General features: G+C 41.1%; 1 long non-coding RNA gene across 1 annotated transcript; it reads left to right on the top strand.

Moving 5' to 3' along the window:
* Nucleotides 1–1,003: 1,003 nt before the first annotated feature.
* Nucleotides 1,004–10,978, top strand: LOC149018831 (uncharacterized). Its single transcript, XR_016172990.1, has 5 exons — nt 1,004–3,033; nt 3,260–3,429; nt 9,309–9,765; nt 9,884–10,000; nt 10,179–10,978. It is a non-coding gene; the product is annotated as an uncharacterized LOC149018831 (long non-coding RNA).
* The last annotated feature ends 13,491 nt before the right edge of the window (nt 10,979–24,469 follow it).

Below are 24,469 nucleotides of genomic sequence, written 5' to 3'. Positions count from 1 at the left end.
GGGAAGGTTGTGGTTTTCATCCTATAGTAGCACTTGATTCACTTGAGCAAAGGTCTTTGGTAACAATTAGTGAAGGAGGGGCACTAAGGATGCATGATTTCTTCGGGATCTCGGAAGGAATGTTGTTTGTCAAGAGAATGCTAATGAGCCGGGGAAGCGTACGCGAATATGGTATCAAGAGGATGTCTTGGAAGTATTGCACACGCAAGTGGTAGGTACTGAATAAAATTTGGTTATTTTTCTATGATGACCTTGTGAATCAGGTTTTTGATGGATTTTTTTGGGTGGTGGGGGTGGGGTGGGGGTGTTATATGTATGTATGTGCAGGGAACAAGTACTGTCATAGGACTCTCCATTGATTTTAGAAGTCTATCAGAGAATGAAGGCTTGAGGTAGGAAGCATTTGTTGGAATGACACGTTTAAGGTTAGTCCAAATTGATTTTTCAAAGTTCTCTTGGAACTTCACTCATTCATTTTCAGAATTGAGGTGGCTTAGTTGGAAAGGATGTCCCAACCAATGCATCCAAACTGCTTTTAGTCCACGTAAATTGGTGGTTCTTGATCTATCTCATAGTGATATCACAGCTGATTGGATGGGTTGGAACTACCTTAAGGTCTTTCTTAAACCTCTCTCTCTTTTATTTAGTTTTTTTATCTCAAAATTCTATAAAAGACAAAAAACCTTATTATGTTATTTAGAAAAGTAAACTTGTATTTTTTTAATTTTGCAGATGGCCAAAAATTTAAAAGTTGTAGATTTGTCAAATTGTCATCAACTGTCTAGGACTCCTGATCTTTCTGCAAATCAACTCCTGGAGGTATTGCATTTTGGACATTGTTTGAAATTGGATGAGATTGATACATCCATTTGTCGTCTCACAAACTTGGTCATATTAGACATGAGTGATTGCCGCAGGGTAAGGGATTTGCCATGTCAAATTGGTAAGTTGACTAGACTCAAGTACTCAATTTACAGCACACAAGACTGAAGAAGTTGCCAGAGAATTTGGGCCTTTTGGTATCCTTGAAAGACCTTAAATTAGGGCTTTTGGGGAGTGCAGTGGACCTTTCAGTTAAAATTTCTCAGTTGATCACTCTGAAAAGCCTTGATTTATCATTATGTGACAGCTTGAAAAGGATCTCATGTCTTCCCTCAAGTCTCACCAGCCTTGTAGTTGCATTCTGCGGTTCAATTCATAATATCTCAGGTCTTCCATCAAGTTTGACTAGTCTAAGAGTCAAACATTGCTGGTCACTTGTCAAAGTATCAAGTCGTCAAGAGGCTTGAGAAATTTAAAGACATTGTGTCTTTCTCATTGTAACCGCCTAAACGAAGTTGAAGGCTTTGACTACAAGTTGGACTCCTGGAGCACTTCAGCATTGTATGGTGCGAGTCATTGCGAAAGTTACCAAATCTGAGGGGCTCGAAATATCTAAGGGCTTTGAGGATTTCTAGGAATAACTTCATATCTGATTTTGAAGGTCTGGAGGGAATGGACTCTCTCGAGGAGTTGCAAATAGAGTGGTGCAAGTCATTAAGGAAAATACCATGCCTGCAAGATTCGAAGAGGCTGAGGATACTAAATATCAGAGGATGTGTGCAAATATTAGATTTAACGATTGCTGATTGCTGCCACTCGATGGAATTAGATATTGAAAATCTGGATAAACTAAATGAGATTCTATGCCTCGACATGAGATTGGGGTCCTTGCGAAGATTGAGAATAGAAAGCTGCAATAATCTACGAGAGATTCATGGCATCAATGGATTGGAGAACTTAGAGGAATTGATTATCAGTGGGTGTGATTCCTTGGAAAGATTACCTGCTGATCTGTCAAACCTTAAGAAGTTAAGGCACCTAGAGATTGAAGGCTGCAAGAAGCTAAATGAGATGAAGGAATTGAATATCAGTGGCTGTAAATTCTTAGAGGATTTGGAGATCAGTAGATTCAGTTACTTGGAAAGATTATCCAATCTCTCTGTCTTAAAGAAGTTGAGTAGTCTTCGTATTGAAGGCTGCAACAATGTAAAGGAGATTCTCGGTGTTGGTGAATTGGTATCCTTATTGCATTTGCATATAAGTGGGTGTCAGTCATTAAGAAAATTACCAGGTCTGTCAAATTTGGGAAAGTTGGTAGACCTGCGTATTAAAGATTGTAAGATTTTAACCGAGATTCATGGAGTTGATAGATTGGAGTCCTTATTGAATTTCCATGTAAGTGGCTGTGAGTCCCTAACAAGATTAATGGACCTGTCAAATTTGCAAAGGTTGATTGGGCTACGAATTGAAGGTTATAAGATTCTAAGCAAGATTTACGGGGTTGACACATTGGAATCCTTATTGAATTTGCACATAAGCAGCTGTGAGTCCATAGAAAGCTTGCCGAATCTGTCAAATTTGAAAATGTTGGAAGTGGCTACATATTGAAGGTTTGAAGATTCTAACCAAGATTCATGGAGTCGACAGATTGGAATCCTTGAAAGGTTTGCATATAAGGGGCTGTGAGTCCTTAGAATGCTTGCCAAATCTGTCAAATTTGGAAAGTTTGGAACTCCTGTACATTGAAGGTTGTAAGAATTGTACCAAGATTCACGGTGTTGATTCCTTAGAAATATTACCAGATCTGTCAAACTTGAAAAAGTTGACCGAATTAGGTATTGAAGGTTTTAAGAATCTTACCAAGGTTCAGGGCATTGACATATTGGAATCCTTGATGTATTTGAACATAACTGGGTGTGAGTCCTTGAAAATATTACCCAATCTTTTTAATTTAAAGAAGCTAAAAGCCAAGGACTGCAAGAAGCTTACTACAATTCAAGCTGGTAATAATCCATTGAAATCTTTGATAGAATTGGATGTTAGTGGGTGTATATCCTTGGAAAAATTACCAGATTGTGTAAAATCTGACATATTGGAGAAACTAAATGGGGTGTACTGCTTTCACCTAGATGAGATTGATCGAATAAAGCTCTTGATTGACGGTGGGTGCTCAAAGTTACAGCTGCCTTTGTCATGAAAAATTTAAGCAAGGTATTTCTGCCTCTATGTCAACTGAATTTGACTTTTTTTGCATTTAAATTGAATAATGTAGTTGAGTTGCAAATTCCATAGATTCTATTTTTTCTTTTTCATTTCTAGAATTGGTTCTAAGACAATAATTCTCATAAGTTTTGTTTTCTATTCAAAATTTTCTTAGACAATATGTTGTCTTTTACCCACTCATCCTCTGGTTTTAATAAGACAGTAGTTATTATAGGTGTGTTTGTCAAGTCGAAAATCTGTTGCCTTTTTGTGGAAGATTCGGAGCTGTAAAGAAGGTAGGGATTTGATACAGAGTCTTGAAGAAAAACAAAGTAAAAAAGATCCATTCAATGCAATCCCTTTTTAATATGTCAATGCAACTTGTGCAAGGAAAAGATTCAGCAGGTTACTTTATAGAGCATTTCTCAATTCATTAATTCATGCATACTGTGCTCATGGATCCTGATTTCTCTACTGTTGTTTTTATGCATCTCGTACATGACTTGGATTATGAATTGTCAGAAAACTGTATATTGTTAGAGGCATACAGTGATATCTATATCAAACTTTCAAGAAGAGGTGGTGGTGTTTCATTGTCCATATAATGACAGCTGTTTGGGGTCCATTGTATTATTGTTTATATTATCATAAAATCTTTTCTTTTAGTCAAATATATGCAGCTAAAATGAATTCAGATTACGGACTCAATGACATGTGGAAACTTTCCTACCATTCATGTAGGTATTGAATCAACTGCCTAGAGAAATAAGAAATAACAACTAGGAGTTAGAGTAAACCCAAAGAACTTTATCTAGAAAAATGCATCATAACATAAAGTTGCAGAATCAAGTGGCCAAATTGAAGAAATGATGAAAGAAGAAAAACATGAAGGGTTGGAGAGTAAAGAAACAAAATAAAGAGTTGTTCGGAAAAAGAAACTAGATGAAGCAAGAGACATAAAAGAAGTGCAGAGGCTTTTGACAGTATGGCTATACAATCGTTGGGTTCAATTAATGTTGTAATGATGACCAATACTAACTTCTACATTTCTAATTGTGATTGACAATTCACTTTACCATCTGTCTAATTGTATAGGTAATATTTTGTTTTCTAAATTTCACATTTAAGCAGTCCCATAGTTCCACAAATGTCGTTTAGAGAATGATGAAATCTTGTGTCTTCTTTCCTTCCTTTCAAATTGAGTAATTATTGATTTGTATTTCATTTTTTGTGAATTATGTTCTTTGATATACAGTGGTTCCAGACTTGAGACCCAAAGTAGGTAGAACTTGATGCCATAATGACAAAGAATCAAGGCCAAACAGAAAAATTGAGAACTCTGTCTCTCAAAAGTTTTTTCAGAAACAACAATATTCTGTATTTTTCAAAAGACGCAGAAAACACAACTTAATGGTGCCAAAAGACCCTAAAATGGGGGGGGGGGGGAATACAAAATTACAAAAATGCCACTGAAAACAATTTAAAATGCCCAAAACGCCCTCGAAACCATCCTGAAATGCAAAAAAACAACGTCCATCACCCGAAGTGAAGAGTCCTTCTCAGAAGCTCATTTTGGTTCAACATGATGAATTTCATCCCATTCCGAGTCTGGGACCTTGAGTTACCCCATATGCTTCATTCTCTTCTGCTAGGAAAAGATTCGTCCTCGAATCTGCTTCATCTTCTCTTGTATCAATCACTTCAGGTGTTGCTTTTTTTGAATGGTAACGTGACAAATCTACTACATTAAAATTGCTAGAAACATTGTACTCACCAGGCAGTTTAGTCTTGCAAGCGTTATCATTGATGCGCTCAAGAACTTTGAATGACTTATCAGCTCTAGGATGTAATTTGCCAAACTTGCTTACTGGGAAACACTCTCGCCTGAGATAAATCCACACTAAATCACCTTCTTTGAAGACAACCTTTTCTTGAGCTTATCTACCTGTTGTTTGTACTTCATATTTTGTTTATTGATACGATCATGAATTTGTGAATGTTTAGCTTGCTCTTCTGTTTTTGATCTACTTAGCTTGCTCTTCTGCATTTGAACTAAATTGCTTGTGAACTGGCAATGCTGTAAGTCTAAAGGAGTAATTGGATTCCGCCCATAAACTATCTCAAAGGGACTCTTGCCTATAGTGCGATTCTGTGACATGTTGTTCTGCTTGAGGTATTACCAAGTCCCATTGGTGCAGACTATCTCCAATCAAACTGCGCAACAAATTGCCTAAGCTTTGATTAACAACTTCTGTCTTTCCATCTATCTGAGGATGGTGAGAGGAGCTAAACTACAGCTTGGTTCCCAACTGTCTCCACAGCTTGTCTATTAATGTACTTCAACGCCTCATAATCAAAATATAAAATGAACTCTTTTGAAACTAGGTAATGCCTCCAATGCTCCAAACTTCTCATTATAGCATAAAATTCTTTGTCATAAGTTGAATATCTTCTTTTAGCCTCATTCAACTTTTGACTAAAGAATGCCATAGGTTTACTTCTCTGACTCAAGACACCCCTAATACCAACTCCTAAACCATTACAATGCACCTTGAAAACTTCATTAAAATCTAGCAGCACTAAAACTGGGGCTTCAGCCACTTTCTGCTTCAACAAATGGAATCCAGCTTCGGCCTCCTTAGTCCACATAAATTTGCCTCCCTTAATTCAATCCGTAATAGGTGCAATGATGGTGCTAAAATTGAGAATAAACTTGCGAAATGATGCCAGCTCATGAAGATTCATTGGCACTTTCCAGTTTGTAATTGCCTCTATCTTGCTAGGATCCATCTATATGCCATCTTTTGATATAATATACCCCTTGAAGGTCACATAATTAGATAAAAATTGACACTTTTTTATATTGGCATATAACTTCTGCTCCCTTAAAGTCCCAAACACTCTCTTCAAATGCTACAAATGTTCTTTGATCGAAGCACCATATATCAGAATGTCATCAAAGTAAACAACAACAAACTAACCTATAAAAGGAAGAAAAACCCGATTCATCGGTCTCATGAAAGTGCTTGGTGCGTTGGACAACTCAAAGGGCATGACCATCCACTCATATAGACCATCTCTTGTCTTAAATATTGTCTTATGCTCATCTCCAAGTCACAACCAAATTTGGTGATAACCACTTCTCACATCTATTTTTGAAAAGACAGTTGCTCCATGTAACTGATCAATTAAATCATCGAATTGAGGGATAGGAAATCGATACTTGATTGTGATTTTATTGAAAACCCTACTTTCGATGCACATTCTCCAAGACCTGTCTTTCTTGGGCACCAATAAAGTTGGAACTACGTAAGGACTCATGCTCTCTCGGATTTGCTCCTTTCTTTAATAGTTCTTGCACTTGCCTTTGCATCTCCTTATGTTTTTTTGGACTCATTCTGTAGGCTACTTTATTGGGGACAACAGATCCTAGAATAAAATCAATCCAATGTTAAATGTCTTGCATAGGTGACAACCCTATTGGTATCTCTTCTAGTACAACATCAACAAATTCCTCAAGCAAAGACATGACTTGTAAAGGAATTTCTAGACTGTTAGAATTTTGTTCCATCACAACACATGCAAAAATCTTAGGTGTTTTAACTACCTCCTCTTGGAACTCTGACCTGGACAACATACTATTCTTTGCCTCTTTTTTTAAATTTGAAGGACCAAGTGTAATGGTTTTACCATCCTTCTTGAAGGTGTAGGTGTTCTTGAATCCATCATGTTGTCTTTCTATCAGATTGCCGTGACCTTCCTAACAACATATAACAAGCATCCATGGGGATCACATCACACTATATTTCATTAATATATTTCTTCTCAATGGAAAACTACACAAGACATCTTTTTGTCACTTCACCTCGTTCCCTTTCTTAAGCCATGATAGCTTATATGGTTGAGGATGATCCACTATTTTTAGTTGCAACTTTTCCACCATGGTAATGGACACCACATTCTTGCAATTCCCTTCATCAATAATCATACTGCAAACTTTTCCTTTACTAGTGCATTTAGTATGAAAGATGTTATGCCTAAGCCACGATTCATCATTTGCTACAATAGTGTTTTAAACTCTTTTAACAACTAGGGACTCACCAGTATCCGCATAAAGGATCTCCTCCTCACTTGGATTATCACCCTCTTCTTCACCATCAGATTCATCAAAGACTGGGGTGTTGTCAAAGTTTGGGTTATCAACTAAGGTCACAACCTGTCGGTTTGGGCAATCAGCAGCAAAATGCTCAATTCCCTGACACTTGAAACATCGCTTGGCTGCAACTTCTCCCTTGCTAGTTCCACTACTTTGACCCTCTTTGGATGTTGCAGGTTTAGAATTCGCACCCTTAACTGTTGATAGTGTTGAACTCGCTACAGAATTTCCTTATTTGTTTGGAAATCTATTCTGGAATTTGTTCCTAGAACTATTGCCCTTTCTCTTGCATTGTCCTTAAACTTTCAAAGCCAATTCACACACATCCTCATAAGTTTAATACTATTGCAACTAAACAACATATAAGATTTCAAATCACAGCCCTGGTAAATATCAAGCAATAGTTTATTCATCTTCCTTTGCCACTTCACACCGCATTGGCAAGCGATCAAACTCATTAGTATATTGTTTGACAGTGGAGTCTTTCTGCTGAACATTATGGTACTCAATGAACGCATCATGTTTAGAATGAGTGGGTAAACTTTTTTTTTTTTTTTTTTTTGCAGTAACTTCTTCATCTTATCCCATCTATCTATCTTTGCCTTTCCTTCTCTAGCTCTTTGCTTCTTAACATGTTCTCACCATACAGAAGCATGTTTTCCCAGTTTAATGGATACTAATTTAACCTTCTGAGCCTCAATAAATTCTTTTATATCAAAAATTCATTCCACTATATGTAACCAATCAATGAACTCATCAAGATGAGCCTTACCTTCAAAATCAGGAATTTGATCTTCATTCCGATGTTTTGAAAAGGGTTTTGTGCTCTCCGATTCTGTCCACAATTCGGATTGGAAAAAGGATTGACGCTCTCTTCTTCTTCATCAAAGACGCCCTCCAATTCTCTCCTTCTTCAAAGTGAGATTGGACATCCAACCTGGCATGCGCAAGTTGTCGTTCCAAATCTTGGATTTGTCTTCACTGCTCTTCAAGTTCTATGTCTCGCAAATCTCTGTGAGGCGATTGTTTGTCTGCTTCAGAAATGCCTCCACATCTCCTACCTCTATGAGCACCTCGCCACCCCTGACCACCGCAATTCTGTTCAACCATTGGTAGAAGCAACCAAGCGCTCTGATACCAAATGATGCCGAAACAATAAAGAATCAAGGCCAAATGAAAGAATGGATTGAAAAATGGAGAACTCTTATCTCTCAAAAGTTTCTTCTGAAATAACAATATTCTACTGCTTTCAAAAGACGTAGAAAACACGACTTTATAGTGCCAAGAAACCCTAAAACGGAAGAAAAAACAAAAAATTACAAAAATGCCACTGCAAATGGTAAAAAGCCCAAAACGCCCTTAAGCTTGTTTCAGATCAACATGACAAATTTCATTCCATTCCGAGTCTAGGACCCTGAGTTTACCCCATGTGCCACCCCGTATGCATTAGAACTTGATTTAACAGTAGTATTACATGCTATATTTTTGTTCTTACAGTGACATACATTTGATTCCTCAAATTGGATTTGTGTAGGCCTCTGTTCCAGTTTCTACATTTCAGTATGCTGATAAAGTTGGGATTGGTAGTAGCAAATAAGAATAGAAATGTTTTTTCTTTGGTACGTGGCTTCAACGAATAATGGAGTAGAGAATGGTTGAACAACATTTTGTTCTCACATTTGATTCCCTTTAAGTCGTATCATGATAGCTATCCAAAATAATGTTGTTGGATGAAATTTTCATTTTCTTAATATTTGTTTTCATGAAAATTACGTTTTGATTACTAAGCAAAATTATTAGTTACAGAGCAAAGACACTACCAGGGAAATCTATTCAACTGCAAATTTGCTCAATGTAGGGCTGTTTCTCAGCTTTTCTTTCAGCAAAGTTTAAAATTGTACAGCTTGGATATGATTTTGATGAATTATAGAGGCTATTGTATTCGAGCTTTAAATTTCATATTTCTGAGCCATCATAATTTGTTGGAGTAATTTTCCTTAGGTACCTAAGATAAATCCAAAGGGTACTTGATTCCCAATACATGTGATTCATGATTTTTGGTTTGCATAAACTTCACTGTGTTCCATTTGATGATGGATGATTAATATGTTTTTGGTCTTTTTTTCAGTGCTAGATGATCATGGTTTCAATCTGAAGCAACTTCTGTTGGTGATTGTTATCACTAACTCATTGCCATTTATATCACACCACAACTAAATTATTGTATATAGCCTGCCTTGATATATCTCTCCTCCTCCATGCTCTCGTATTCTCTCTCTCTAGGTACTTTCCTTATCAAAAACTTCTAAAAGAACCTATGGCCTCTTCCCTCTACAAGGCCAACCCTCTTTGCATCCTTCTGTCTGAGCTTGTGACAAGTTAAGAGATATGACACTCCTTAGCCCTTGGTTTTCTGAACATTGGAAATCTTATTTCCTGTTCTCATAATATTTATCAGGACTTACAGATTTGAGGTTTCTTGTAACAGGTTCCTCATATGGCATGGTCATCAGGAATCACAGATTCCATCAATACTATTAGGATGTCAATTGGCATGTGCTATTATACTATCATGTGTTTTATTGGTAAGCCATCAACCAACTGAGCAGGATAAAGAACAAGTGGTTGTACCTATTGTTTGGTGGTTTTGATTAACAGAATAAATAAGATTTCTTTGTTCCTTTGTTTTATTTGTGTTTGCAGGATCTGCTGCTTTGTTGGCTTTGATCTAAGCTTTTGAATTGGTTCATTTCTGTTTTGGTTATCACTTGTTACTGTATCTGGGACTCAAGAAATAAAAAACTGTTTCATCAGTCAAAGGTAACTCCTCCTGCTATGCTTTCTATAGTTTTCTACTGGCAAAAACCTGTGAATATTTTACCTCCTAGTCTTGATGTAAACCAAACTTGCCCTGACTGGTCACCAAGCATCCCTTTACAGCTAAATATTTTTGAACATCAGTGGCCTGTAGTGACTGACCCAGTACTATGGTTTGCAGGTTTATCCTCCAGTCATTAGAGACTAGTTTGTGGGGTTTTTGCTTTGTGAAACAAGAAACTTGTTTTCTTAATCAGGGAGATGCTCTTGCAGCTGTTGTAGGTTGACTTTTAGAAGCGGTGCTTCAGGACCTAGATGCGGGAAATCAATCTCTTATGATCCAAACTGATTTCCCTAACTTCGAAATTTTGTTACTAGAATCAAGATTTCCATGTCTTTATTATCTAAATTCACAGTTGTTACATATTACTACTGCTTTTCCAAGCTCCAGTGTATTTGTGGATTGTGACTTGGCTTTGATGCTATATGTTATCAGATGTGCTGTCTTGGCCTTACACCATGGCACAAAGTATTATTCACAAAATCATGGTATGGCCTGTGGCCTTCCACATTTTTTGGGGTTCAAAAAACACTCAACTGACCGAATAGTGATTCAGCTTGGATGCGATTAGATGTGATTATCAGTCTCCCAGATTCAGCATATTCAAGTGGAGTTAGAAATCCTTCTGGTCTTCTTTGTGGAGCTTTGGACTTGAAAGCAGGTTCATTGCAAGCTGTGAAGTTTTATTTCAAAATTCTGGTGGGGGGAATAGATTGCCTGTGGTTAAGCTCCAGCTTTGCCATTGAGATTATGAATGTTATTTAGGAAATTCTCCATCTGAAGAGCCTCTCAATTCTTGACGTTTCTCCTCTGTTCCAACATCTTCCAATATTAGTGGATTCCTTGTCTAGGTTGACCCTCTTGGTTGAGTTTTCAAACTGTTGAACTGTGTACAAGTCAGTGGCTTCTGACTCTTTGTAATCCGGATGCTTATGTTCGTTGCTACGTTCAATGAATTTTGTTTTTAACATTTCCTAATGGTAGTCTTCAAGAACAATTTGTAAATTGGAATGACTTAAGCTTTGGGTTGAGAGCTTGATCCTGATCTTTCCCCTACCCAAAAAAAAATTATGGGAATAAAGTGGATCAAGCTCAAAAGAATTGATGCTCTCAACCCAAAACTTAGGCAATGAACCAGCATTGACCAAGATAGATGCAACCGAATCAATCTCAAGTGAAGACGTATTAGAGAGGGGGCAAGTGGACATCAAAGGAACTGAGAAGGAAGGTGCAGAGTGATGAGGTTAGGATCTATTAAGAAATGGAAATAAGGACTCATCAAATATCACATGGTGGTAGATATTGGTATTACCAGTAGTGGGATTAAAAAAGTTATAGCCATGGTGGTGAAAAATATATCCAGTGAATACCCGAGGATGAGATCTAAACTCAAGTTAATGCTTATGAAGAGGTGTCAATGGAGGAAAACAGCAACAGCCAAAAGCTCGAAGAAACAAATAGTCAGGATGGCAATGAAACAATTTGTGATTAGACCCATTTCCACAATTTGGCAATGTTTTCGCTCTACCCTTACATTTTGCTCAGAGGTATGAGGACAGGACAACCTATGAGTTATCCCACATGATTGCAAATATCAAGAAAACCTCCCTGAATTCCCCTCCCCAGTCAAACTGAAAAGACTTAATAGTGGTGAAGAACTGGTTTTCAACAAGTTTCTTCAAAATATGAAACACAGCAGTGCATCAGACTTGTGAGTGATGGTGTCGAGCCAAGTATATCTAGTTATCTACAAATGACACATATAATATCTAAAACCACCAACAGAAGCAACATGGGCGGGGCCCCAAAGATCAAAAAAATACAAGTTACAGCGGTGCTGTTGTGTGAGTGGAACAGTGTGTAAAAGGAAGTTTTTGAGACTTCCCAACTTGACAAGCAGAGCAAATAGTTTAGTAACGGTTCCATTAACAATCCTTACATTAGGAAGCTTAAAAGCAAAAATCGACTGATCAACAATTCTAGCACTAGCATGACAGAACCATAAATGCGAGGTTATGAGAAGCTCGAACTGCAGTCTTTAGTCTTCAGGGCAGCAGGCAAGTGGTAGACTCCTTTCTCAAAGGGACTTGTCAAAAGGTGGCGCCCTAAGAATTGATCCTTAACATGAAAGCAATTGGGATGGAATTCAAAAAAGACAGTTATCAGTGGCAAATTGATGAACTGAAAACAAACTTTGAGAAGCAGATGGATGTGTTGGTTCATGTAACACATCGCGAAGAAGAAAATCAGAAGAGCGCGCCCATGTGAAGTAGAGAATCATCAGTGTTGTATTGGAATGCCCGAACCATCACCTATGCGAATTGAGTTAGATCCAGTGTTCACAGAGGGAGAGGATATCACACCAAGATCAGGGGAAATATGATGAGATGCCCCAGGGTCTGGAATCCAGGAGGTAACACCTCATGAAGTAGAAGGACTGGCAAAACTAACCTGAGGATTCTCAGCAGCATAGTGATTGTAACAAAATTTAACAAGAAGCGATTGCATATCTTCTGTGGTGAGAGCTAGGAAGCCAAATTATTTGTTCAATCTCTGAATCACGGATTACACCCTAAAGAGTGGCCCTCAAAGAAGGGAAAGGTTCTAATTTCCAATTTTTAGGAAAGGATTAGTTATCTGAGATAGAAGGGAGTAGTGCAGTCTAAATGCAAGGTTGTGCAGCGTAGTTGCACTATGATGCGCCAAAACGCCGCCCTAGATCTCCCGTGATAACCGCAAACGGAGGCGGACGGGCCCGACCGCGGGGTCGGGGTCCACCCCGAAGGCTAAGTCGGTTGATGAACTTAATCACCACGGCGCAGAGCCGAGCTAAGGAATGAAAGACTGGGAAGGTGATCTAGATCGAAGCCGTGTTTACGCTACCGGGGTATGTGAACTGAGTCCCCCTTACCTCAGGCAGTAAGGTTATATAGAATGACCGAATCTCCTCGTGGATGACCGAGCCTTCTTCGGGTAGTCGTTGGATCTTAACGGTTAGATCCTTGAGCGATAGACTTCACTAGTTTGGACTAGTAGAGGACTCTGAGATAACCTTTAGGTTATATGATGATTATCCCCTTCTAATGATAAGCAACGGGCAATTTGGCTGCCATCATTAGGGAATTAACCTAATCCATAAGTTGGATTAGGGCGGCGAGCTGAATTAGTTTTCTTCCTCAGAAGCTATCTTCGGATCCGGTTCGCCGGGAGAGAGTCGATCTTCCGCTCGACCGGGGCGAGGGTCAAACCAAGTATAACCCGGTTCGATCATATTTTCTCCATACCGAGCCCCCGGACAGCGTCGGTCAAGCCCAAGGGCTTGGTTTTAACCGGGCTTCGCGGGCAATAGTCTCGCGTGTTCCATTAAATGCATATCACATTTAATGCGGTGGTCACATTTCTCGAGCGTGGAGGGCAATGCACGGTCTCCGCGCGATCGCGGGCCACGAACCAGCGCGGTTCGAAGCCGTTTGGATTTGTGAGTTCAAACTTTCAAAACGCTCAACGACCGGCGAACAACGAGGATCCGAACACGGGGTGTTTAAAGCGGCGTTGCTTCGTAGGTCATTCTCTGCGGAATTTGAACCGGGGGGCCGCCGAGCTGCAGACGGAGTTCGGTCTTTCTTTGTACCCGAAACAGTAATGGCGGATAATAGGGTCCGGACCCAGGGATAGCGAGGGAAAGAAGCTTGTTCCCTTCCTTCGACAACGGATAGTGATAACAAAACTAACGCCGGGCGAATTGGAAGTTTCCCAAAAGTTTGAGAGAAGAGAGCCCGTCCTCAGTGGACTTCCAAGACCTAGGGAACGCAGTCTTCTAGGCAACCCAAACTAGGAGGCGGGGCCGCCCTCCGTTTCAAGGAGGAAACCCTTCTTTCGCAGCCAAGATTTTGATTTTCCTTCTTCTTATCGGCTAGGGCCCATGATGAGAGGGTGACAACCCTCGGGTGAGTTCCCGAAAGAGCACCGGAAAGCGGGCGTTTCCCTTTTAACCCTTGTTCTCGCGCGAATCACGGGACATTTCCCGGAATGCCCTTCCCAATAGGGCGCTCATCGGGCTTCATGGGTTTGTGTTTTGAACTTGGCGACGCCATCTCTTTCTCTTTTGTGCACTTTCATATTCTTTCTATCTCCCATCCTCCGGTTGGGTTTTTCGCCAAACGCAATAAGGGAACTCGATTGGAGGGGCAACATTCTTGCCAAAGGAACTGCCCTTCCAACACAAAAGATGGCGACGATACCCGGAGCGCCCACGGATCCAACGAGTGGAAGCGGTGTACTATGAGAATAACCGGGGCCTTCCCTTATCCAAAGAAGACGAGGCGGCCATCGGGAAATCAAACATCCATGGTATCAAGAGATACATGGCTTGAGGTGGAGTATAACCCATCCTCGATCTGGGGCTTGGCTCATTGTGAGCTTCTAACCATCATCCTTAATTTTACTGAAGTGATACGCAACGACTCCGTCCCGGGCCTCAGAATGAACCGAGAACGCGAGTGAAGGCGTAGGGCGGAACAGGAGCAACGGGCCAAAGCCGTGACCAAGAGGCGCCCTCCGACCCTTCTTACGGGGGACGGGAATACGGGCCCGTGGCAATGCTTCGGGTAAAGGGAAGAAGCCAATGGTGGAGAGGTCAAATGTCTCCTCCTCGCCGAACCAAAAGGAGGCAGATACGTGATGCTTCCTCTCGTAAAAATCCAAAAATTCGAGGATTGTGAGGAGGTCTACCCCCGGGGACCCGAAGTTGACGATAGGGTGACACAAGACGAGAAAGCGCGAGTGGGCTCCCGGCCTTATACCGATCATCGGAATTTGAAGGAACGATGATGCCCTTGTCGTCGGCCACAAGGTAGGTCTTCCGTTGTTTATTTTTTCATAACTCTATGACTTCTCCGATAACCTGCCTTCCCAGGAATGTTGTGTTGAGCTCTATCAGCACATGGAAGCATTGAGTGGGTTGGTAGCAATGGCCGTGAGACGTGAAGAGAATTTGGCCAAGGCCAACCGAGATAGACGGGCGACGGCAGCTGCAAGGAGCTGCAAAGAAAGCATGAAGAGGAGATGAACTCCCTCAAGGAGGCCCTCAACCCAACGGCGCGGGCGCCGAGCGAGAGGCCAAGAAGGGAAAGAAGCGCACGTGTTTGGTGACAGACTAGAATTTAAGTGTGCGGAGCACGAAAGATACTGAAGTTGGCGATTCCTAGCAAGCCCGAGCATATCAAGCGAGCTTGAAAGGATTGTGTTCGAAAATATCGAACAACGACCTTTCTCCAAACGCTGGGTGCCTCAACATCCAAGCCACGTTTGGGGCAAATGACGCTGGGAAAGGATTCTTGAATCCAACCCTTCCTTTGATAAACTCCCTTTCGTGAGGTGTGCCAAAAGAGGTCTTGGGAAATTAGGCATGGATCTGGACCGGGCTGGGAAGAGGATGATCCTTTTCCTGCGACCCGAATATGAGGAATATCTTGTCGACAAACCGCCACTCCAAGAGGAAAATCACAAACCGAATCACAAGCGCTGATGAAGAGGACTCGCACGCAATCCGAGGAAGGCTCTTCTCAGGATCCTGAAAGAAGTTCTCCTGTACAAGGCTCCTCGGGCAACAATGAGGAAGAGGCTTAGGGAGTTATCTTTTTTTTTTTTTGTAAAGATTGACCTCCTGGTTAATGAATAGACACTTCTTCCATGTTTGCCTTACTATTTCCTCGTCTCCTATCGAAATCTTGTCTTGAATATCAAAATATAAATGATAAAACTTATCACTTAACTTCACATTCCTTGACGAATGATAATCTTGTAAAGATATTATGAAGATATGTTCTGGAAAGATGCCTTAATCTTCCCCACTCCTTCATTTATTGCAAAGTCCACACGTTTCCCTTCGGTACCCCGTGAAGTCCAAACGTTTTCTTGATTTGGTATACCATTCACCGTTTCCAATAAATTGGTAATACATCCATTATCACAATGGCGGTGCGTCGGTTGGAGGTATTCTCGCATCAGGTGCTCGTTTCTACGTGGCCTCCTTTTGACCGCCGATCTTGCTTGTTGTGGATTTCGAAGCGTCTTTTCAATCTGGGCCATTGGTTGCCTTTGGCTCTCAACCGTCGTCTCAATACCTGAGGCTATTTAAAGCCTTCGTGGGTACTCTCCATCTATCCGGTTATCTGCAAGTTAGATTTGCAAAAGCGAAGCGCGTAGACTCCAACAAAACCACGCCGAACAAGTGAGTTTTTGCATCACCGATCTCTTCCCCTTAGAAGAGAGTAATACGGGGTTATTGAAGAAGAGAACTAGGGTTTGTTGTTGTTGGGCTTTGTATTGATATGGCTTTTACTTTGTATACAGTGGCTCAACGATCAAACATGAGGAAATCTTGTAAGAAAACGCACGGGTGGTTGGGGGGTGAGGTGGTTAGTTGGGAACCTTAGCGTAAGGGGGTTGGTGAATCTAGTGATCAAGTTTCATGATGCCACCAGGGAGTGAGTTCTTTCCAAGAAGACAGATCACCCAGTGATGGGGGAGTGAAGAGACCAGGACCAGGAGACGAGCATCCGAGGAACTAGTGGGATGAAGGTGGGCAAAGGGATCCAACCTAGAGCTTGTTTGGCATCCTCTTCCTCTCCTTTGAGTTGGAGGATTTTGCCAGGGAAGCAGGGTGGAAGTGATGTAGCATCCTACGAATTAGTGTCAAACGAGTTTGACAAAGCATTGGAATGGGGGGAAGACGAGAGGAGTTCCAAACAGAGAGGTCTTTATGAAGTAATGGTGATGTAAGTCTTTATTATCTTTTGATCGAAATTACCTGCCTTTAACCGAAGTGTAGGGCGGAACCACAAGTGAAGGAGGCGGTGAGAATGAAGTAGGGAAACTAGAAAGAGGAGAGGAAGGCGAGGTGGGGAGAAAAGAAGGAGACGCTGGAGAGGATGATGCGGAGAAGACGCAACTGGAGCGAGGAGTTGAAGTGAGCAAAGGAGAGCGACAAGGAGGCATCCGGAACAAGGGAGGGCCAAGTATACAGGAAGGTGATATGTTGAAGCTTATAACGAGGGGGGAGATGAGAAGAAGTATGGGAATGATATTAAGGAAAAACCTCATGATAGACCCCAAGGTGTTTGCCAAAGTGTTTACCAACCGGGTCCCTTCTCAATGGACCAAAAATAAGATGACGGACCCAAAAAGCAATGGAAGATCTCTGGTATTCTCCCGGAAGGATCAATAGAGAGCGCCTTGAATGCAAGTTTGGTGAGGACCAACCGGACAAGGACAAAGAGTATGAAATTGCGGAGAATTAACAACTAAAATGTTCTTTGTAATCCTCATTCCCTCTGAACCAACGATGCTGACTCATGTGTTTGTTCTAGAAAAGGGCGATCTTGTATGGCTTCTTAATGATCACGATGATGACTTGAGAAGATGATAGCTCTGTAACTTATGTTTGATGTAAAGAGGCCTCTTTTGGTCTTTTGAAGAAATAAGAAGTAACTCATCTTGAACTGCTAGTCACTGAATCGGTGACAGGTCTTAGTTGTGTATAACAAGCCTTTACTAAAGATTTTCGGAGAAAACAAAAGTCGAGAAGGAACCACGGTTAAAGATGAAAGGAGGAGAAAAGGAGAAGGAAAGGGAAAGAGAAAGGAGGAGAAAAAAAAGTGAGAAGGAACACGGGTTAAACGATGCATTACTAAGGATTGGAGAAAACAAAAGAGAAGGAACCACGGGTTTAAAGATGCCTTGAGAAGGAACACGGTTAAACCGTGCTTACTAAGGATATTTGAAAATCAATAAGTCTTGAAGGAACACGGTAAACGAGCTGAAAGGAACTCACGGATTTTCATCGATGCCTGACTAAGAAATCGAAAAATTCCATAAGTGTTGAAGGACCCACAGGATCTTCATCCAATGCCTTATAGTTGGATCTTGTTCTTGAATGTGGTGTATGATGCCCCAATCAAAAGATAATTTGTTGAAAGCCAAAATTGCATTGATTGAGTTGAAAATGTTTACATCACGAACAAAATTGAAATCATCATCAAGGATAAATTTTTTGAGAGCCGGCACCACGAACGATCCAACTCTCGGGTGTTGATGTTCTTTAGCGTAAGCTCGAACGACTGGTTTTACAACCATATAAGGTCCTTCCAGGATGGGTCCAATTTTCTTTGGTGGCGTGGGTCTGAAGCAAGGTGTTCTCAACATCAAACTCGCAAATAGAAGATTCTTCACTCGGGTATTAAATGAGAGCTATCCTTCTTTGATGATGTTGAGTTGTGCTATTGCCTTTGCCGAACTCATCCAACAAACAAGACACGGCGGTGCCCGAACCGATCGAAGGATATCTCCACAGGCCAATGCTTGGACCCAATGCAACCTGAATGGAGTTTCTCCGTGGGTGTTGAACCGTAGTTCATAAGCCAAGACATTATGAAGTTCTTCGACCCAAAAGCCGTCAGCTCAAGTCTTCTCTCTATCCCTTCAAGAGGGTCGGTCAGAACTCACTGTCCATGCTCGGGGTTATGCCACGAGGACATACGATGCTCGATCATATAAGTTCCACAAAATTGCTTGAATTGTGGATAGTCGAACCGAGTACCATGGTCGGTGACAAAATCTTTGGAATCCCAAAGCGATATATGATTGACTCAAGCAGAATTCTCCACTTTCAGAATTGTTGCGGGGGCTTCAACCCATTCGTGAAGTAATCAATTGTTACATCGGATATCCGTCCGCACGACGCCTTGGTGAATTTACCTATGATATCAATTCCCCACATCGCAAAGGGGATGGGGCAGAACGAAGTCATGGTTTCGTGGGCGAACTGAGCATGAATTTGACAATGCTACGCAACGAACATGCTCCATAGTAGCCTCTTGGATCTTAGGCCAATATAAACCAAGTCTTAGGATTTTGTGTGCAGGGCGCCCACCATGGAGCACCACAAATTCTAGAACTTCAGCCAAAGGATTTTGCTCCCGGGACCATACATCTCATAAGGGGTCCAGAATAAGATCTTTTGTATAGTCTCCCATTCGAAGACAAACCTTGTGACCGTATTTTGATCAATCTGCCTTTTCGGATCCTCGGGTAATTTGTCATTTCTCAAATACCGATTATTGGATCCATCCAGAATGCTCGCTTCAATATAAGAAATTTCTTTCTCATGATAACTTGGAAATGTTATCTCTTCAATGTAGACTGAAGGGTCTAGATTTTTTCTTTGGCATTGGCTAATCGGGATAGCTCATCGCCACAGATTTCAGCCTCGAACGAGATATCTTCAAATTCGAAATTGCTTTTGAAATGCCGCACAATCTCTTGATACTCGCAAGCGTGGTTCTTTAATACCATACTCCCCCGGACTTGGTTGACTATAGTTGAGAGTCACTATAAATAGTAACATCTGCAATAGACAATGCTTGACAACCGAAGTCCAGCTATCGTGGCTTCATATGCCGTTATTAATTGCTTGAATGCAAATCTCAAAGCATATCGAATGATAATTCCGCTGGACTTTTCAATAGAATTCCAACTCCGCCCATCTTTATTACTCGAACCATCCACATATACTTCCCGGGTGGTTGGTATAATGGGATCTTCAATGGTGGTCTCCATTGGTGTAGTAGTTTCTACTACAAAATCGGCTAGTACCTGAGCTTTGATTGCCGTTTTGAGCTTAAAGCTCACTTGGAACTCACTAAGTTCAACCGACCAGGCCACCATCCTTCCAGAAAAATGAGGTTTATTAAGAACTTTACTAAGAGGAAAAGTTGTAAATACCTCTATTGGATGAGCCTGGAAATATGGCCTTAACTTCGGCGGCCATCAGAGAGCCAGAGCTGCTTTCAACGGAATATCGCGTCTCCGCATCAAGTAATACGTGACTACATAGTAAACGGCCATTGTTTATCTTTCTCACGAACAAGTAGCACCGACCGCTGAAAGGGAGCCGCTAGATATAGCTGTAATATTTCCCCCTTCTCTGGTCGAGACAAAATTGGTGGTTGTCCTAGTGCTTCCTTTAACTCCCCGAAAGCTTTCTGGCATTCTTCAGTCCATTTTGCTTCCTTGCTGCCCCTCAAATCTTTGAGTGCCTTGAAGAATGGCAAACACTTCTCTCCAGACTTGGAGATGAATCGATTCAAAGCGGCAGTTCTCCCTATTAAACACTGTACATCACGAACAGTTTTGGGTGCCTCCATGTCAATCAGAGCTTGTATTTTGGCAGGATTAGCCTCAATACCTCTTTGTGACACCATGAAGCCCAAAAATTTGCCTGAAGAAACTCCAAAGGCGCACTTTTATGGGTTCAGCTTCATTTGATACTTTCTCAACACTGAGAATACCTCAGTTAAATCCGCAATATGATTTGCTCTTGTAAAGCTCTTTACTAGCATTTCGTCAACATAAGCTTCAACATTCTTCCCAATTAAGTCCTTGAAAATCTTGTTGACGGCCCTCTAATATGTAGCTCCTGCATTTTTCAGGCGAAATGGCATGACTTTGTAATAGTAGCTTTCACGATCAGTCATTAAAGCCGTAAACTTCTTTGGCTTCTGCTTCTGCTCAGGAGCATTCTGTTCCTTAGTGGAGGCTTTATTGTCTCCTTGGCAAGCATCTAAGATCTCCATGACTTCGGCCTGCTTCTAGCATCTCTATACCAACTCAGCATAAGTTGCAGGCATATCCTGGAATAATAACTCTAGGAGTGTTCGGTTAGTGAGTCCAGTGAATAGAGCAGTTTTGGCTACTTGCTCATCCAAATTTTCTATCTCCATCGTTACTTTGTTGAATCTTTTCAGAAACTCTCTGATCGATTCGCTCTTTCCTTGTCCGACGGTAAACAAGGTTTCTTCCATTTTCTTGACTCGATTCCACTGAATCGCCCTACGAATTGCTTGCCACCATCAAAGTTTACGATCCTTCCATATGGGAGGTTCGAAAACCACTTTTGTGCTGCTCCGGTTAAAGATGAACCAAAAACCCTGCATAGAATTTCATCAGAATTACCTGAAACTGTCATGGTCTGTTGGTAATAGCCAATGTGGGCCGTTAGGTCTCCGAAGCCATCAAATGTAGAAAAGGTAGGCAAACAGAAGTTTTGGGGAAATTGATATCCCGCAATTGGCTCGGCAAAGGGGGTTTTCCGAATAACTGAGTAAATATCCTCGCTATCCTTCCCTTAGCAACCGCCCTAATTTCTGATTGATGTTGGCCAATCCCTGACCAATCTAAGTCGGGTGATCTTCAACAATATGATCGTGACCTCGAAAAACACGATCTTTATGAGCTATTCAATCATCACGAACGGCCCGTCCATCACGAACATTCCGCTCATCGCGAACTGCTCGATCATCACGAACGGTTCTTCTGACAGTTGGTGAGTGAGTCCTCACCCATGTATCCAACCTTGTATTTGAATCGGTTGTACTTTCTTGTGGTCTGTCGAACCGATCGTCCCGCCTAGGTTGATCGTCAATTCTCCTAGGCCCTTGGTCACCTTCACGAAAGTTCTGACCGATATTCCGATCTTCAACCAACCTTTGATCACGTGGCAATGCACGCCTCCCTGAATCGCGATGATCAGGTTCTTGTGGTAATACCACTCGTATGGTGAGCACACGGAGTGCTTGACTCACCTCCAAGAGTTGAATCTTCACCTGATTTAATTGATCTTGGAATGTATTTGGAGGATTATGTCCTCCCTGACCACCATCTACTTCAAGAGGATGTTGGCTTCCCTGGGGAATGTCTGGATTATTCACCCGTGGATTTGAACACCGGAATCGCGCCGTGCAGCGGCTGCTGCTGATCTAGTCACCATGGCTTTACAAGTCTTGCCCACAGACGGCGCCAAATAATGCGTCCAAAATCTGCTCAGCCCTTAGATCTCCTCATGATAACCTGCAAAACGAGAGCGTCAAACGTGGCCCGACCGCTGGGGTCGGGAGTCCACCTCCGAAGGCTAAGTCAGTTGATGAACTTAATCACACATGGCTCTGCTAGAAGCACAGAGCTAAGGAATGAAAGACTGGGAAAGGTGATCTAGATCGTAAGCTTCTGATAGTTTACGTCTACCAGTGTGTATGTGAATCTGAGTCCCCCTTACCTCGTAGGCAAGTAAGGTTTATAAAGAATGTACCTTCGAATCTCCTTCGTTGGATGTACTCGAGCCTTCTTCGGGTAGTCGTTGGATCTTAATAGTTAGATCCCTTGAGCGGTAGACTTCTACTAGTTTGGACTAGTAGAGGACTCCTGAGATAACCTTTAGGTTATATGATGATTATCCCCTTAATAATGATAAGCAACAGGCGTCAATTTGTGCCTGCCATCATTAGGGTAATTAACCTAATCCATAAGTTGGATTAGGGCGTGCTTGTAGCTGAATTAGTTTTCTTCCTCAGCAAGCTATCTTCTGGATCCGGTTCGCTCGGGAGCGAGTCGATTCCTTCCGTCTCGACCGGGGTCGAGGGTCAAACCAAGTATAAACCCGGTTCGATCATATTTTCTCCATATCACACTAGTTTTAGCATCGACCATGGTGGGGGTGTGCCATTTGAGGGTTCTAGAGTCATAGGCAAAAATAGCTTTGTTGGCATGGGGAGCTATTGAGTTGCCAATGACAGTATTTGTAGAGCCAAGTAGTGGCCGGATATCTCATAGAGGTGAGGGTATTTGATTTAGGCGTAAAAGGTGAACTCAAGAAAATGGGTCAAGCTTGGTAAAAGGATATTCAAACAATTATAATCATTAGATTGTAATCTTTCATGTGGCATTTTAGGGACTGCACGATTGTGCACTGCAAACGATCTTCATAGCAAATGAAATTTTATTCGGCACTTTGATTACGATGTTTCTCTCCTGTGGATGCCTAGATTCTTTGTCCAGGTTGAGGGTCTTGGAATTGTCTAGCAGTGTACCCATCAGTGGCCTCTAACTTTATAAATCCAATGCTTCCATTAGTCGCTCTGTTTAATTATTTTTCTTTTAACCCCCCCCCCAAAACAAAAAGATAAAATTATGGCAATAATAACGATCAATCCCTAAAGATTTGATTCTCTTGACCCAAAATTTAAGTCATTTAATTTACAAAACTGTTGTTGAAGAATATCATTACATGTCAAAGTGAGATGCCCATACAGCCTTAGATATTTAATCTCTCGTAATAGCCATAGAATACAATAAAGAATTGTTGGATATACGGATTTAGAATCAGGAACAAAGAAGAACGCAAGCAAAATACACGAGAAATTTAACGTGGTTCGATTAGATTCTGCCTACGTCTACCAAAGAGAAAAGAAATTTCATTATTTCCAAGAAACTTCCCACTACTCTCACACCTCACAAAATGATACCCTTTGCTTGCCTCCAATCCCTATCCCTAGGATGGGTTCTCCAATCCTCTCTAGGGATTAATTCATCTAGGATTTCCCACTGAGACTATTTACACGAAAACCTAAAACCTTAATCTCCATATAATTACAATTTTACCTATGTACAAATAATTGATCCAAAACCTTGACCCAATTAAAAATATGACCAATTATAATTATATGGACCTGTAGAATACAAGACATTGAAACCCAACAATCTCCACCTTGGCTTAAATTCTATAAATCATCTTCAAAAAAATTGTTGCTGATGTCTTTCTGCAATTAGCTATCTCTATGTATCTGCCACACATTACCGCATGACCCATATCCCTTCCAAAGATGCAATTCTTGACTGCCATCACTAAACCAACATGATTCCCACCCCACACCAGGGGTATCCCGTATAACTCATCACCACCATATGATATGACATGGCTTCACCTCTCATGCTATTGCAACCAGCTCCAAGAGATCCCTGCTAGTCACCAAGTCTAAAGAAAAACCCGCTTCCTTCTAGAATCGCCATTGTTCAGGAGTTGAACAACCCACAAATTTTGTCTGCCTGTGCCCTTTGCCTAGGTGCCAATTGGAGCTCCACCTGTTTCCACACTCCTTGCAAGCTTATACATGTCACTTGATTTGTGCCTTTCATACCCATCAATCAACCTAAAGAACTTGACCATTGATCTCCATATGGACCCACAAAATTAATACCAACCTAATATGTGCCTTCTGCACCTGTTATCAACCTACAGATCCTGACCGTTGATCTTTGTATAAACTCAGAAAATCAATACCAACAAAATTAAATCTCCCCGATTGGTCACTTCTACTAAGTTTGGAAAGCCAAAAAACCCTAGGAACATATAATCCTTTACACAAAATACCTTTACACAAAATTCTATGGAAACAAATTGTACGGTACTCATCCGGTAATAAAAACAAAAAAAAAAAAAAAAAAAACCATTTTTTTTGTTTTGTTTTGTTTTTCCAATCCTCCAAATCCTTTTGTTTCTTTTTTCTTTTATTCCCCCC

This window comes from Hakea prostrata, chromosome 4 (genome assembly GCF_041222555.1).
Source record: "Hakea prostrata isolate BN-2017 chromosome 4, UWA_Hpros_2, whole genome shotgun sequence".
In the NCBI taxonomy this organism is placed as follows: Eukaryota; Viridiplantae; Streptophyta; class Magnoliopsida; order Proteales; family Proteaceae; genus Hakea; species Hakea prostrata.
Note: the sequence above shows the minus strand (reverse complement) of the source record. Positions and strands in the feature narration are given on the sequence as shown.